Genomic DNA, 13,531 nt, shown 5'->3' with positions numbered 1-13,531 from the left:
GCTCTTGGTTTCATTGATTTTTTTTCTATTCTTTTATTCTTCTCAATTTTATTTATTTCTTCTCTGGTCTTTATTATGTCCCTCCTTCTGCCGACTTTAGGTCTCATTTTTTCTTCTTTTCCCAGTTCTGATAATTGTGACTTTAGACTATTCATTTGTGATTGTTCTTCCTTCTTTAAATAGGCCTGGATTGCTGTATACTTTCCTCTAAAGATTGCTTTCACTGCATCCCACAGAAGTTGAGGCTTTGTGTTGTTGTCATTTGTTTCCATATGTTGCTTGATCTCTATTTTGAATTGGTCATTGATCCATTGATTATTTAGGAGCATGTTGTTAAGCCTCCATGTGTTTGTGAGTCTTTTTCCTTTCTTTGTACAGTTTATTTCTAGTTTTATACTTTTGTGGTCTGAGAAGTTGGTTGGTAGAATTTCAATCTGTTTGAATTTACTGAGGCTCTTTTTGTGGCCTTGTATGTGGTCTATTCTGGAGAATGTTCCATGTGCCCTTGAGAAGAATGTGCATCCTGTTGCTTTTGGGTGTAGAGTTCTATAGATGTCCATTAGGTCCATCTGTTCTAGTGTGTTATTCAGTGCCTCTGTGTCCTTATTTATTTTCTGTCTGGTAGATCTGTCCTTTGTAGTGAATGGTGTGTTGAAATCTCCTAAAATAAATGCATTGCATTCTATTTCCTCCTTTAATTCTGTTAGTTTTTGTTTCACATAAGGTGGTGCTCCTGTATTGGGTGCATATATACTTATAATGGTTATATCCTCTTGTTGGATTTACTCCTTTATCATTATGTAATGTCCTTCTTTATCTCTTATGACTTTCTTTGTTTTGAAGTCTATTTTGTCTGATATTAGTACTGAAACACCTGCTTTTTTCTCCTTGTTGTTTGCATGAAATATCTTTTTCTTTCCCTTGACTTTTAGTCTGTGCATATCTTTGGGTTTGAGGTGAGTCTCCTGTCAGCAGCATATAGATAGGTTTTGCTTTTTTATCCATTCTATTACTCTGTGTCCTTTGATTGGTGCATTCAGTCCATTTACATTTAGGGTGATTATTGAAAGATGTGTACTTGTACTTGTTGCCATTGCAGGCTTTACGTTCATGTTTACTAAAGGTTCAAGGTTAGCTTCTTTACTATCTTACTGTGTAACTTAACTCTCTTATTGAGCTATTATAAACACAGTCTGATGATTCCTTATTTCTCTCCCTTCTTATTCCTCCTGCTCCATTCTTTTTATATTAGGTGTTTTTTTTTTGTGTGTGTGCTCTTTTGTGTTTCCTTTGACTGCTTTTGTGGGTAGTTGATTTTATTTTTTTGCCTTTAGTTAGTATTTGATTTTTCCACTTTTTTTGCTGTGATTTTATTTTCTCTGGTGACATCTGTTTAGCCTTAGGAGTGCTTCCATCTAGAGCTGTCCCTCTAAAATACCCATTAAAGGTGGTTTGTGGGAGGCAAATTCCCTCAACTTTTGCTCGTCTGGGAATTGTTTAATCCATCCTTCATATTTAAATGTAATTGTACTGGATACAGTATCCTTGGTTCAAGGCCCTTCTGTTTAATTGCATTAAATGTATGATGCCATTCTCTTCTGGCCTGTAAGGTCTCTGTTGAGAAGTCTGATGATAACCTGATGGGTTTTCCTTTTTCAGTGACCTTTTTTCTACCTCTGACTGTCTTTAATACTCTGTCCTTGTCTTTGATCTTTGCCATTTTAATTATTATGTGTCTTGGTGTTGTCCTCCTTGGTTCCCTTGTCTTGGGAGTTCTGTGTGCTTCCGTGGTCTGAAAGGCTATTTAATCCCCCAATTGGGGAAATTTTCAGCAATTATTTCTTCAGAGACACTTTCTATCACTTTTTCTCTGTCTTCTTCTTCTGGTACCCTTATAATGTGGATATTGCTCCATTTCGATTGGTCACACAGTTCTCTTAATATTCTTTCATTCCTGGAGATCCTTTTATCTCTCTCTGTGTCAGTTTCTCTGTGTTCCTGTTCTCTGTTTTCTAGTCGTTAATGGTCTCTTGCATCTCATCCATTCTGCTTTGAAGTCCTTCCAGAGATTGTTTTATTTCTGTATTCTCCCTCCTTAGCTCCTGCATATTTCTCTGCAAGTCCATAAGCATGATTATGACCTTTATTTTGAATTCTTTTTCAGGAAGGTTGGTTAGGTCTATCTCCTCAGGTTTCCTCTCAGGGGAGGATGTCTCTATGATTCTGGTCTGAATCAAATTCTTCTGCCTTTTAATGACAATGGGCAGATGGTGCATGTGTCAGCTGGGAGAACAAAATCCCTTCCTACTTACTCTTTGCTTTTCTCTCCTGTAAGAGTGGCGACCCCTAGCAGCTAGTGTTGGGAAGTTTTGCGCAGATGAAGTCTCTTATTCTTCCCCGGGCCTCTGTGGAGTAAGCTCTGCATGGTTGCCATGGTTGCTGTGGGCGTGGTCACTTTCAGGCTGCTGCTCTGCTATAGAGGGGCCGTGCCAGAGGGGGAACGGCGGGAGGCTGTTTATTGCCATGTGGAACCTCCAAGCTGCACTGCCGCCCAGAGGGTTAGGGCTCCCAGAGTTCCCCAGGATTCCCAGCTGCTGGGCTGAGTGTGCCAGGACACTTCTGTCCAGCTGTGAGGCCCCTGTCCCTTTAAGACTTTCAAAAAGCACTCGCTTTTCTTTTGTCCCAGGGGCGAGGGCTGCGGGGACCTGCTCACAAGTTTTACTGTTCTGTTTCCCTAGTATCCAGCACACCATGCACTATATATCTACACTCCCAGTGCAGATGGCTAGGGCTGGGTGTTTAGCAGTCCTGGGCTCCCTCTTCCTCCCAACTCTGACTCCTCTCCTCCTGCTTTGGCGCTGGGGTAGGGGTGTCACTCGGGTCCCGCTGGACTGCAGCTTGTATCTTATCCCCTTCATGAGGCGCTGGGTTCTCACAGACGTAGATGTAGCCTGGCTATTGTCCTGTATCTTCTGGTCTCTCTTTTTGGAATAGTTGTATTTGTTGTATTTTCAAAAATATATATGTTTGTTTGGAGGAGATTTCCCCTCTCCTACTCATGCCACCATCTTGGCTCCTCTCCCCCAAATACTTTCTAAGAGGATGTCTTCTGTAAGCACTTTTTATAGGAATACCCTAAGACAAGGAATCTGTATTTTTAATAAGCACCTTCTTGACCCCTTCAGGTGAACCTGGGAATCCCTAAGATAAAGAGATCAGTGAAATCTTCATAAAAAGTTTCAAATTGAGTAATTTCATGGACACAGGACAGTGCAAAATGCATCATGAAAAAATGGACAGATTAACTTGTCTGGAGTGTAAGTCAAAGACTATATGGTGAACTAGAAATGTGAAGATGGATTGTCAACACAGGCATGTTCAGATCCTACAGTTGGGGTCACGAAGAACTCTAGAGCAGGAGAATGCCCTGGTGAGAAGTGTGCACCAGGAAGAATCGGTGGTTAGACTGGAGTGGCAAGAAAACATGGAAATACTGGTTTCCAGGACAGTTGTAGTCCTCATTTTGGAGAGAGAAGTAGCCCAAAATCAGGAGCCAGTTGCACAAGACAAAGGTCTTGGTCAGCCTGCTTGCAGTCATCCAGAAGAGTCCTCGCATACGGGCAGGCATGGACACACTTCTCAAGCATGCATCCTAATCCGGGGGTCTATTTCACTGCTTTTCTCTATGAGATTTGTTTTCCCTCTTTGCCTTAAGGGTGGCTTGTTGATCAGCATGTCAAGGTTCTCATTCCTGAAGCATCAGTCAGAAAAGCAAGTATTTACATTCCAGGGCAAAAACTAATGTATCAGAAAAAATCCCTTTTACCTGGTTTGTCAGGCACAGAGCAGTTTTTGCCTTCCAATTGCAGTTGATGGACCACTCAAGTAATACTTAACCTCCGAATAGAGACATTTTCTGAAATGTCACAAAGGACAGATTGAAAATGTCTTAATCATATTTGGTTCCACTCCACCACTTGAACTTATTTCCCAGCATTCATTTTTAATGTCACATTTTCATAAGACGTGACATAGAGGAAAAACCTCTCAAACAGAAGTCAGAAAATGAAAATGTTGATCCTAATCTTCTGCTCTTACCCAGTGCTGTACAGTAAATGTGCTGGGAAAAGTGCGAGGGCCGGGGAAGAGGACAGATAAGACAGTGTTTGCCTTCGGGAAGCTCACTGCCTGGAAAAGGAAAGAGGTAAATAGGGAGATGGAATTGCAACAAGATGTGGTAAGTGTGCAGACAGAAGTTTGCAAATGGTGTTTCAGGAGCTCGGGTGGGGGTGGAAAGCCTGATGTCTTCTGCTGATAACTCTAGGACAGGATGACCAAGCAAAAGCACAAGGTTGGAAAAGTGAACAATGGGATGAAGGGCTTTCCACATGGAGACAGCAATGAGTGGGGCTGACAGGTAGCATAGTATGTGCAGTGGAAATGCAAATTGTTTGTTCTTGCTTCAGGATAAAACATGACTTCTTGCAAAAGTGGTCTTAGATGAAGCTGGAAATGCAAGAAGTAGGACCATGAGAAACTGTGAATGCCCTGCTCAGGGCCACTGAGTCTATTCTGGAGACATGGGAGCCATTGAAGGGTTGAAGGGTGTTGAGCAGAGAAGTCACCCTTTATGATTTGGTTGGGGCTTAGATGTATCACTACAAGAGAAAAGTGAGAAACTGAATATGCGAATGAACAATGGCCAGACCATAAAAGCAGAACTCTGACCCACCTGCAGCATCCTGTCCAGGAAAGTAACCCCTTGAAGTACAATAAACAGCCCAGGGAGCCAGCCTACAATAGGTCAGACTTATAGAGGATCAGAGTATTATCCTTACTACATATGGATTGTTACTAACAGTCCAGGAAGCCAAACAATAGCTTCTGTAAAGTGCCAAAGTGGCAGGACTTGATTAGTAACTGACAGCTTTCCTAATCTGTCTCCCCCACTTCCAATTTAGAACCGAACAAAGTCAAATGTTCTCCCCTAATGATAGGATGCCCTGCTTCTACTTAGCCTGTTTGCGGCTTCCCCACCAACAGCCTACCATCATAGCATACTTGAAGCTTCCCCTTTTGCCCACTATAAAGCTTTCTCACTCTTCTGCCTCCCTTTGAGTCGCTGCCAAAATGCATGTGATGGTGACTGACTCCCTTGTTGCAGCAAGCTCTGAATAAGTAGCCCTTGCTTTTTTAATTTGGTTGGTCTTCCTTTAGTTCCATGAGGGTCAAGAATAGATTGCAAGCACTAAAGAAGAGCAAGGGGAATTAGATAAGAGATAATCATAGGAAATCGTGACCAATAATAAAATAATAAAAATGACTAACATTTATTAAGCATTTACTAGGTATTTGCACTATACTGATCACTTTACCTCTTAGAATCTCACTTAATTCTTGAAACAGCCCCTGTTAAAGGTGTTATGTGTTATCCACATTATAAAATAGAGGGAACTGAGACTGAGGATGATGAATAACTAGATCATCTCTTAAGTTTTACAGCTTATTAGTAACTACATTAATGTTGTTCTGAGAACAAGGCATATTCCCTAAATATTATGTTAACTGCCTTAAAATCAGTGTCATCTTAGGGTCAGAGTATCAACTAACTCAGGTGTGAGATGAAAATGATAAACATAAAATATTTGTGAAATAAAACATCAGAATTAGGAAACTGACAGGATATGATTGGTGGTAGTGGATGGCATAAGGAATCCAAAGTAATTCCATGCCTTGAGTGACTGTTTCTGGCTTTCCAATCCCCCAGGGCCTCCCCCGCCCACATACACACAAACTCTGAGAGAGAACAAGGGGTGTAGGGGTTACTTCCCACTGGAAACCCAAGCGAGTAACTTGATTTCTCTAAATATCAGCTACACCCATAAAATGGGGAGAATGACTGCTTTGCCTATCTCCTATGATTATTTTCTGTATGAAATAAGACAATGGACATGAAAAATACTGTAAAGCTTTATGCAATACCTGTTTCAGATAATTTCTGCTAATCTAAAGATATTTTATAACATTTCTGATGATAAGTTAGATGGGTTCCATTGTTTATCAAACTGAAAATGGATTTTCAAAAACTGTAGTATATGTACTTAGCATAGAGTTATATCATTTAACATTAACCTTAATTTTGCATGGTTGCTTCTGTCTTTTGTCTGCAGACCAAGTAGCTAAGAAATTAATGAAAACACTTTTTATTTTTTAGCAAGAAAACACAGCTGAGAATTCTTACATAAGATTATGTAAAATGTCAGATCTCACTTGGCCAATACTATTTGTAACATCAGTAAAATAATGTGATTTAGAAGATATAAGTACGCAGAACCATTCAAAGCATAAGGCTTTGCCTCTAAGTGGCCACAATACTTGAGTTCTCTTTCCCCTTTGACTATTTAGGCTGGCCTTTCTTGTCCCAATTTAGTCCTTATTTTCTGAAATATCAAATATACATAGATAGCTATAGATGCATATTTGTACACATGAATGCAAGTATACAGATACAGATATATAATATTTTCAAGAGTAAGTGAAAACATAAAAATACACACATACACATACACAATTCAGGACTGCTTTTAAAATCCAATCAAAATCAGACATCTGGGATGCAAAGGCACAATATGATAAAATTACATTTGTAGGTTACTTCAGACCTACTGGTCTAATTTTGTTCTCAGTGAATCCTTTCCCTCCTTGTCTTGGCCAGAGAGCAGATCTTTGAGACAAGTCCAAGTCCCAATAAGTGGGTATCAGAGCATATGATGATGTCAGCACTAACAAACAGCTACTACATACCAAGAGCCGCCCATTCCAGTTAAATAAATCTTATCTTTTTAGTCTTAATAACCTTAAGAGTCAGAAATTACTACTTCTTCCATTATGCAGTAAAGAAAACAGAATAAAAGTTCAATTAGCTAGTAAGGTGTGAAACAGATGTGTGAACCATTTATAAGTCAGGATAGGTAGGTTAGGCTTCAGCAAAATATAAAACCCAAAGTTTCAGTGACTGTAAACAGCAAAAGGTTATTTCTCTTTCATGCTGTGTGCTCCTCATGGGCTGGTAGCAGGAGTCTGCTCATCACAGCTTTTTGAGGATCCAGGTTGATGGGTTAGCTACCATCTCTAGGTGTGCCATTTCTTATGAGAGGGACAGAAAATTGTAAAACAGCAATTAAATGCTCCAACACAGAATAAATCACGTCAACTCATAGCTCAGAGTTTATCACATGGCCCCATTCCTAACTCAAATGGTCAAGATGTGTAACCCAGAAAGTTGGAAACATGGGAAGGAGAGCATTAACAATTACCAGAAATCATATCTATCCAGAACCCGTTCTAGTGATGTCTCCACTATACCACGTCAGGACACCATAATCACTCCATAAAACATCTGAGTCTTCAACAATATAAAAATTAAAACAAAATTTCCATTCGGAGTCTATAGATTATATATATATGTTTTCCAGTCTTCTTTGAATATAAACAATAACTCTCAACACTAAGAGCTAATTAAATCACCCACTCCCTTTTTTTTCTCCCTTAAATTTTATTTTAAAAAATTTTCTCAGATCATTCCACAAAGGTTGCTATTAACTGCATTGAGATTTTATTGCCATGTAACAAATTATCACAAACTTAATGGTCTACAATAATGCATTTCATGTCACAGGTTCTGTGGGTGAGGAGTCTGAGTGGGGCTTAGCTTGTCACTCCGCAGAATTTCTTTAGACTGATTAAAGATGATAGTCTGGTATATTCTCATTCGCAAGCTTGACTGGGGAAGAATTCTCTTCCAAGGTCAATCAGATTATTGGCAGGACTCATTTCCTTCGTACTGATGACTGAAGGCCCTGGCTGTTTGCAGAGTGCTGTCTTAGGGCTCCCCTTAGGTTCAACAAACTGCTCACAGTTCCCTGCCACATGGCCCTCAGTATGTTTATTTCTGAACAAAATGCCTTGCTTTTTCAATTTCAGCAAGGCAGTCTCTTACCTGACTGCTCAGATTCTAATGAAATAAAAGGAAATCATAAAAGTGCTATCCCATCACTTGTGTCATATAATATTAGTTGGTTTCAAGTCACAGATTCCACATACACTGGGAAGGGGATTACAAAAAGGTATGGACACCAGAAGGCAGGAATGATCAGGATTCACATTATAGTGTGTCCACCAAATCAACAGGAAGTAGAATATGAAAAATGGCTCCCTGTATGATTGTATCTCATTTGACAAGTTGTCTTTGACTTATACATTGTAGATCTCTGTTGCTGTACTTCTATTCATTAAATAAATTAATCCTTTATGAGATAATAACCTCTTAGTAATATCTAAAAATAATCATAATTAAACCCCAAATGTCTTAGTTTTTAAGTGTATTAGTCCTTAAAGCCTCTCTCTCTCTTTAAATCTCTGAAGATCAATGACACATATTATGACCTTGATCATATATGTGATCACATGTTATGTTCTCCTATTGTTAAAATAAAATCATTAGTTGTACCTCTGTTTTCAGCTCCAACATGTGAAGTTCTCAGAAGTCATCACCCTTTACAAAAAAGAGCTAGACATGACTTTTCATGAACCTATCAAAGAAATGAAGCTGCAGGGTGAATAACCATCCCCAGGAGATGCAGTTGAGATCTTCTTACCTGGAAAAGAAGCCCCTGGAACTGTAAACTGGTAGAAACACTTAAATGGTGATTTTGACAAATTTCCAGAAGCTGGGTGTGAACTAGTGGGAGAGTGAGAGACTCCTGGGGGCCATAGGCTAGTGGGCCAGGGTATCATGGGTTTTACCTTCAGGAACCACACCAGTTTCTTATGGTGAAAACCCAAGAAAGTTCATCTCATGGCTCTGGTGGGTGGTGGCCAGTCAGGGATGGGGCAATTGCTGTGAAATGCACTGGAGTCTTCTTAACAAGACCTCTTCTTCAGGGTAAAAGACTTTTTCAGAGCATTATCCCATTATTCCTCCTACTTTAGTCACTCTGTTGCACTTAAGGAAGGAAACTGAAGTAGTCAATGGGAGAACAGAGCTTCCAAGAGCTAGACTGGAAATGCGGTAGCCTGGGAAGGCAGTAGAGAGCAATAGGGTGAAAAAGCACTGGAGAAATGTTGGTGACGGTCACAACATGCAAGAACAGATAGGTAATAAAAGTAGAGAGATGGAAACTCTAAGAAAGTATCAAAATGAAACGGCAGACACAACATGTATAGTAACTAAAATGAAGGATGCCTTCCACAGACTCATCAGTAGATTTTACAAGGCCAAGGAAAGAATCAGGGAATGTCAAGATAGTCAAAAGAAACTTCCCAAACACAAATGCAAAGAGAAAAAAAGAGGGGAGGAAACAAGAAATAACATAACATTCAAGAACTGTAGGACAACTTGCAAGGTATACCATAGGTGTGATTGGAATGCCAGAGGAGAGAAAATCTTGAAAAAAGTCTGGGACAAGAGACTCTTAACTATAGAGGGAAAAGAATAAGACGTGACTCAGACATCTTGTCAAAACAATGCAAACAAGAGTGAGAAGAAATACATATTTGTTAAAAGAAGATAATTAAACCTTCCAACCAAGTATTCTATATCTGGAAGATTGTTCTTCAAAACTGAAGGAGAAAGAGATTTTCTCCGCCATACAAAAATAGAGGGACTTCATCACCAGGGAACCTTCCTTCAATAAATGTTGGAAATTCTTCAAGTGGTTAGAAAATGATATAGGTAAGAGAGTTATATCTACATTAAGAAAATTCTTCAAGTGGTAAGAAAATGATATAGGTAAGAGAGTTACATCTACATTAAGAATAAAATATTTTACCTTCTTATATTCAAACAGGAATATAAGAAGGTAAAATATTTTATTTTTCTTATTCTTTGTATATCTAATCTGATTCATTTAAAGTAAAAAAAGTAGCAATGTATTGGGTGATCAAGCAAAAGAATTTGAATGACTGAATTAATTTCATACAAATCATATTTCAGAATAAGAAAATTATTAGCATTAAAGAAGGGCACTGCATAATAAAAAAGTAGTTAATGTTACGGAAAGATATAACAATCCCAAATGACACTACTAATGAGTAACAAAGTACATGACAGGAAAACTTATAGAACTGAAAAGAGAAATAAATAATTCTGCTATTATTGATAGAGACTTTAATACCCTGTGTTAATAGTTAACAGATCAAGCAGACAGAAAATCAGTGAAGATATAGAGAACTTGAAAAGCACTATCAATAAATATAATCTGATTGACATTTGTAAAATGTTCTATTCCTCAGGAGAGCAGAATATACATTCTTTGCATGCTTGCATGGAACATTCACCAATATTGATAAGATGACATTCAGAGCCATAAAACACATCTTAAAAATGGAAAAAATGAAAAGTGTGGTCTTGCTTTACAATGAAATTAAACTAGAAATCAATCACAGAAACAGAGCTGCAACAGTCCAAAATAGCTGGGGATTAAAGAACATATTTTGAACACATGGATCAAAGAATAATTGTAAGAGAAGATAAAAATATATCAAACAAAATGAAAATGAAAATAGAACTTAACATTTGTGGGATGCAGCAAAACAGTGCTTAGATGGAAATTTGTAGTATTAACTATGTATGTTAAAATAATTAAAATCTGATATTAATAACTTAGCTTATTATTAACATCTTAGGGAACTAGAAAAAGAAGATCAATTCAATCTTAAAGAAACCAGAGAAAAATAAGAAGTAGAAAAGTTGGGGCAAAAATCCATGAATAGAAAACAGGAAACAGTAAGAAAGTGAAGGAAAATAAAAATCTTGTTCTTTGAAAAAAATCAATAAAATTTATAAACCTCTAGCCAGGCTGGCCAGGATAAAGAAAAGAGACACAAATTATTAAAGTCAGAAATGAAATAGAGGTTATCACTACTGATCTGTGGACATTAAAATAATAATAAGGAATATTATGAACAATTCTATGCCCACATATTTGGTAGCATTGATAAAATAGACTGATTTCTTAAAAGACATAAATGACCAAATAGGAGAAAATAAAATAAATAAGAAAATACAATAGATCTATAGCTATTAAATTAAATCTACAATAAATAAACTTTAAAAAAGAACACCAAGTTCAGATGATTCACTAGTGAATTCTACTAGATGTTTATGGAAGAAATAACTCCAATTTTCCACAAAATAGGAACACAAATAATACTTCCTAACTTATTCTATGAGGCCAGCATTACATTAATTACATTACGTTAATACCAAGACAAATGGAAACATTGCAGGAAAAGCAAACTACAGACCAGTAACTCTTATGACTATAAACATAAAAAAACCCCACAAAGTATTATCAAAGCAAATCCAACAAAGCATAAGAATAATAATACAATATGATTAATTAGTATTTATTCCAGATCATCAAGGCTAGTTCAAGATTTTTAAATCACTAATATAATTAACAAGCTACAAGAAGAAAAAAATCACATGAACACACAATTTAATATACAAGAATCATTTGAGAAAATCCAACACCCATTCTTGATAAAACTCTCAGCACACTAGGAATAGAAGGAAATCCTCAATATGGTAAAAACATCTACAGAAATCTCACAATAAACATCATACTTACAATAAACTCATCACTGTGAGAGACTCTCTGCCTTTAATATTGAGAATGAAGCAATGACATCTCCTTTTACCATTCCTATTCAACATCTTACTGACATGACTGCATTTCAGTGTAGTCTATGTAGGAAATACCAAAGAACTTAACCCACATCACACCCTGAGAAAACAAAAACAAAACCAAAGAAGCCCTTCATTTTAATAAGGAAAAATAACAAGGTACCAGGATATAAGGTCAATGTACAAAAGTCAAGTACTTCTTTATACACCAGCAATGAATAATTGAAATTTTATATTTAAAAAAATGAAAGATACAATAACACCAAAAAATAGCAATAACAAAATTAATATAAAACTAGAAAACTGTGATTAAAATATCAAATTATGTACAAATAAATAGATTGAATATCACAGTAATGTTAAAATGTCATTTGTTCCCAACTTGACCTGTAGACTCAATGCAATCTCAATCAAAATGTTAGAAAAGTCTTAGTAGATATAGACAAAATGATTGGAAAATGGAAGGGCCAGTGACCTTGGTCAATACAATGGTTATGTCATGACAATGAAGTCATGTTGATAGTATATATACTTGCTGTGATGGATGAAAATGACACTTTACCTCTGTAGTCTTCCTCTCAAAGTCTCAGAACCTCATTCTAATCATGAGAAAAGCCATCATGCAAATACCAATTGAGGGTAACCCAACAAAATACATAACCAATACTCCTCAAAAATATCAAGGTCATCAAAAAATGAAGAAAACCCTAGAAACTGTCATAACCAAGAGTAGCCTAAGAAGGCATGTTAACTAATTGTAATGTGGTATCCATGTGAAATCCTAGAACAGAAAAAGATGTTAAATAAAAATCAAGGATATCTAAATAATGCATGAGTTTTAGTGAATAATAATATATCAATGTTACTTTATTACTTGTGACAAATGTGTTATAGTAATATAAGAAGTTAGCAAAAGGGGAACTGGATATGAGGGATAAGGGGTTTTCTATACTATTTTATCAACTTTTCTGTAAATCTAGTACTTGTAAAATAAAAGAAAAGTTCATTAAAACAAAAAAGTTATTGATGGTTATAGTACCTTAATAACATACAGTTAGGACATCTATATTTGCATAAATTGTTACCAAAATTTGCTGCATGAACACTAAATGTACATCCAAATTGGATTTTATGTTACTGTATAAGCCCTAATGTATGATCTGAAGATCTGAAGCACATATTGTTTTTTATTACAAGTGCATGTTGAGGTGAAAATTAAAAATTCACATGAGCCTTGGATTAGACAAAGTTTTCTTAAATATGACAGCAACAAAGTACAGATGACAAGAAAATATATATCAACTGGACTTCATCAAAAGGTAAAACTTTGTATTTTAAAAGATATCCTCAGTAAAGTGAAAAGAAAACACACAGAATGGAAGAAAAAAATCTTTGCAGATTATGTATTTGACAAGATATTTGTAGCTATAATATACAGTAAACTCTTACCACTCAAAAAAAGAAAAGATATATAACCCAATTTTTTAAATGGGCAAAGGATTTGAATAGAATTTCTCTAATGAAGATATTTAATTGGCCAATAAAAACATGAAAAGATAATCAACATTATGAGCCCTCAAGGAAATACAAATCAAAACCACAGTGAGATATCACTTCACACCCAATAGGATGGCTGTAATAAAAAAAACAGACAATTAGTGTTGGCAAGGAGTTGGAGACATTGGTGTACTTTAATATACTGATGGTAGAAACGTACAATGGTGCATCCATTTTGGAAAGCAGTCTGAGTTTTCCACAAAATGCTAACCACAGCTACCATATGACCCTGAATTTCTACTCCTAATTATATACCCAAAAGAAATAAAAACAAATATTAACACA

At 36.6% G+C, this 13,531-nt stretch overlaps 1 long non-coding RNA gene across 1 annotated transcript in view; it reads right to left on the bottom strand.

Moving 5' to 3' along the window:
- LOC118929331 (uncharacterized) overlaps positions 1 to 11,733 on the bottom strand; it is a 156,638-nt gene extending 144,905 nt beyond the window's left edge. The window contains exon 1 of the long non-coding RNA XR_005031549.2: positions 11,634 to 11,733. This is a non-coding gene — a long non-coding RNA (uncharacterized LOC118929331). The remainder of the gene's footprint in view (positions 1 to 11,633) is intronic.
- Between the last annotated feature and the right edge of the window lie 1,798 nt (positions 11,734 to 13,531).

The sequence above is a fragment of the Manis pentadactyla genome, chromosome 8 (assembly GCF_030020395.1).
Source record: "Manis pentadactyla isolate mManPen7 chromosome 8, mManPen7.hap1, whole genome shotgun sequence".
Taxonomy (NCBI): domain Eukaryota; kingdom Metazoa; phylum Chordata; class Mammalia; order Pholidota; family Manidae; genus Manis; species Manis pentadactyla.
The sequence above is the reverse complement of the archived record's forward strand: the minus strand, read 5'-3'. Positions and strand labels throughout refer to the sequence as shown.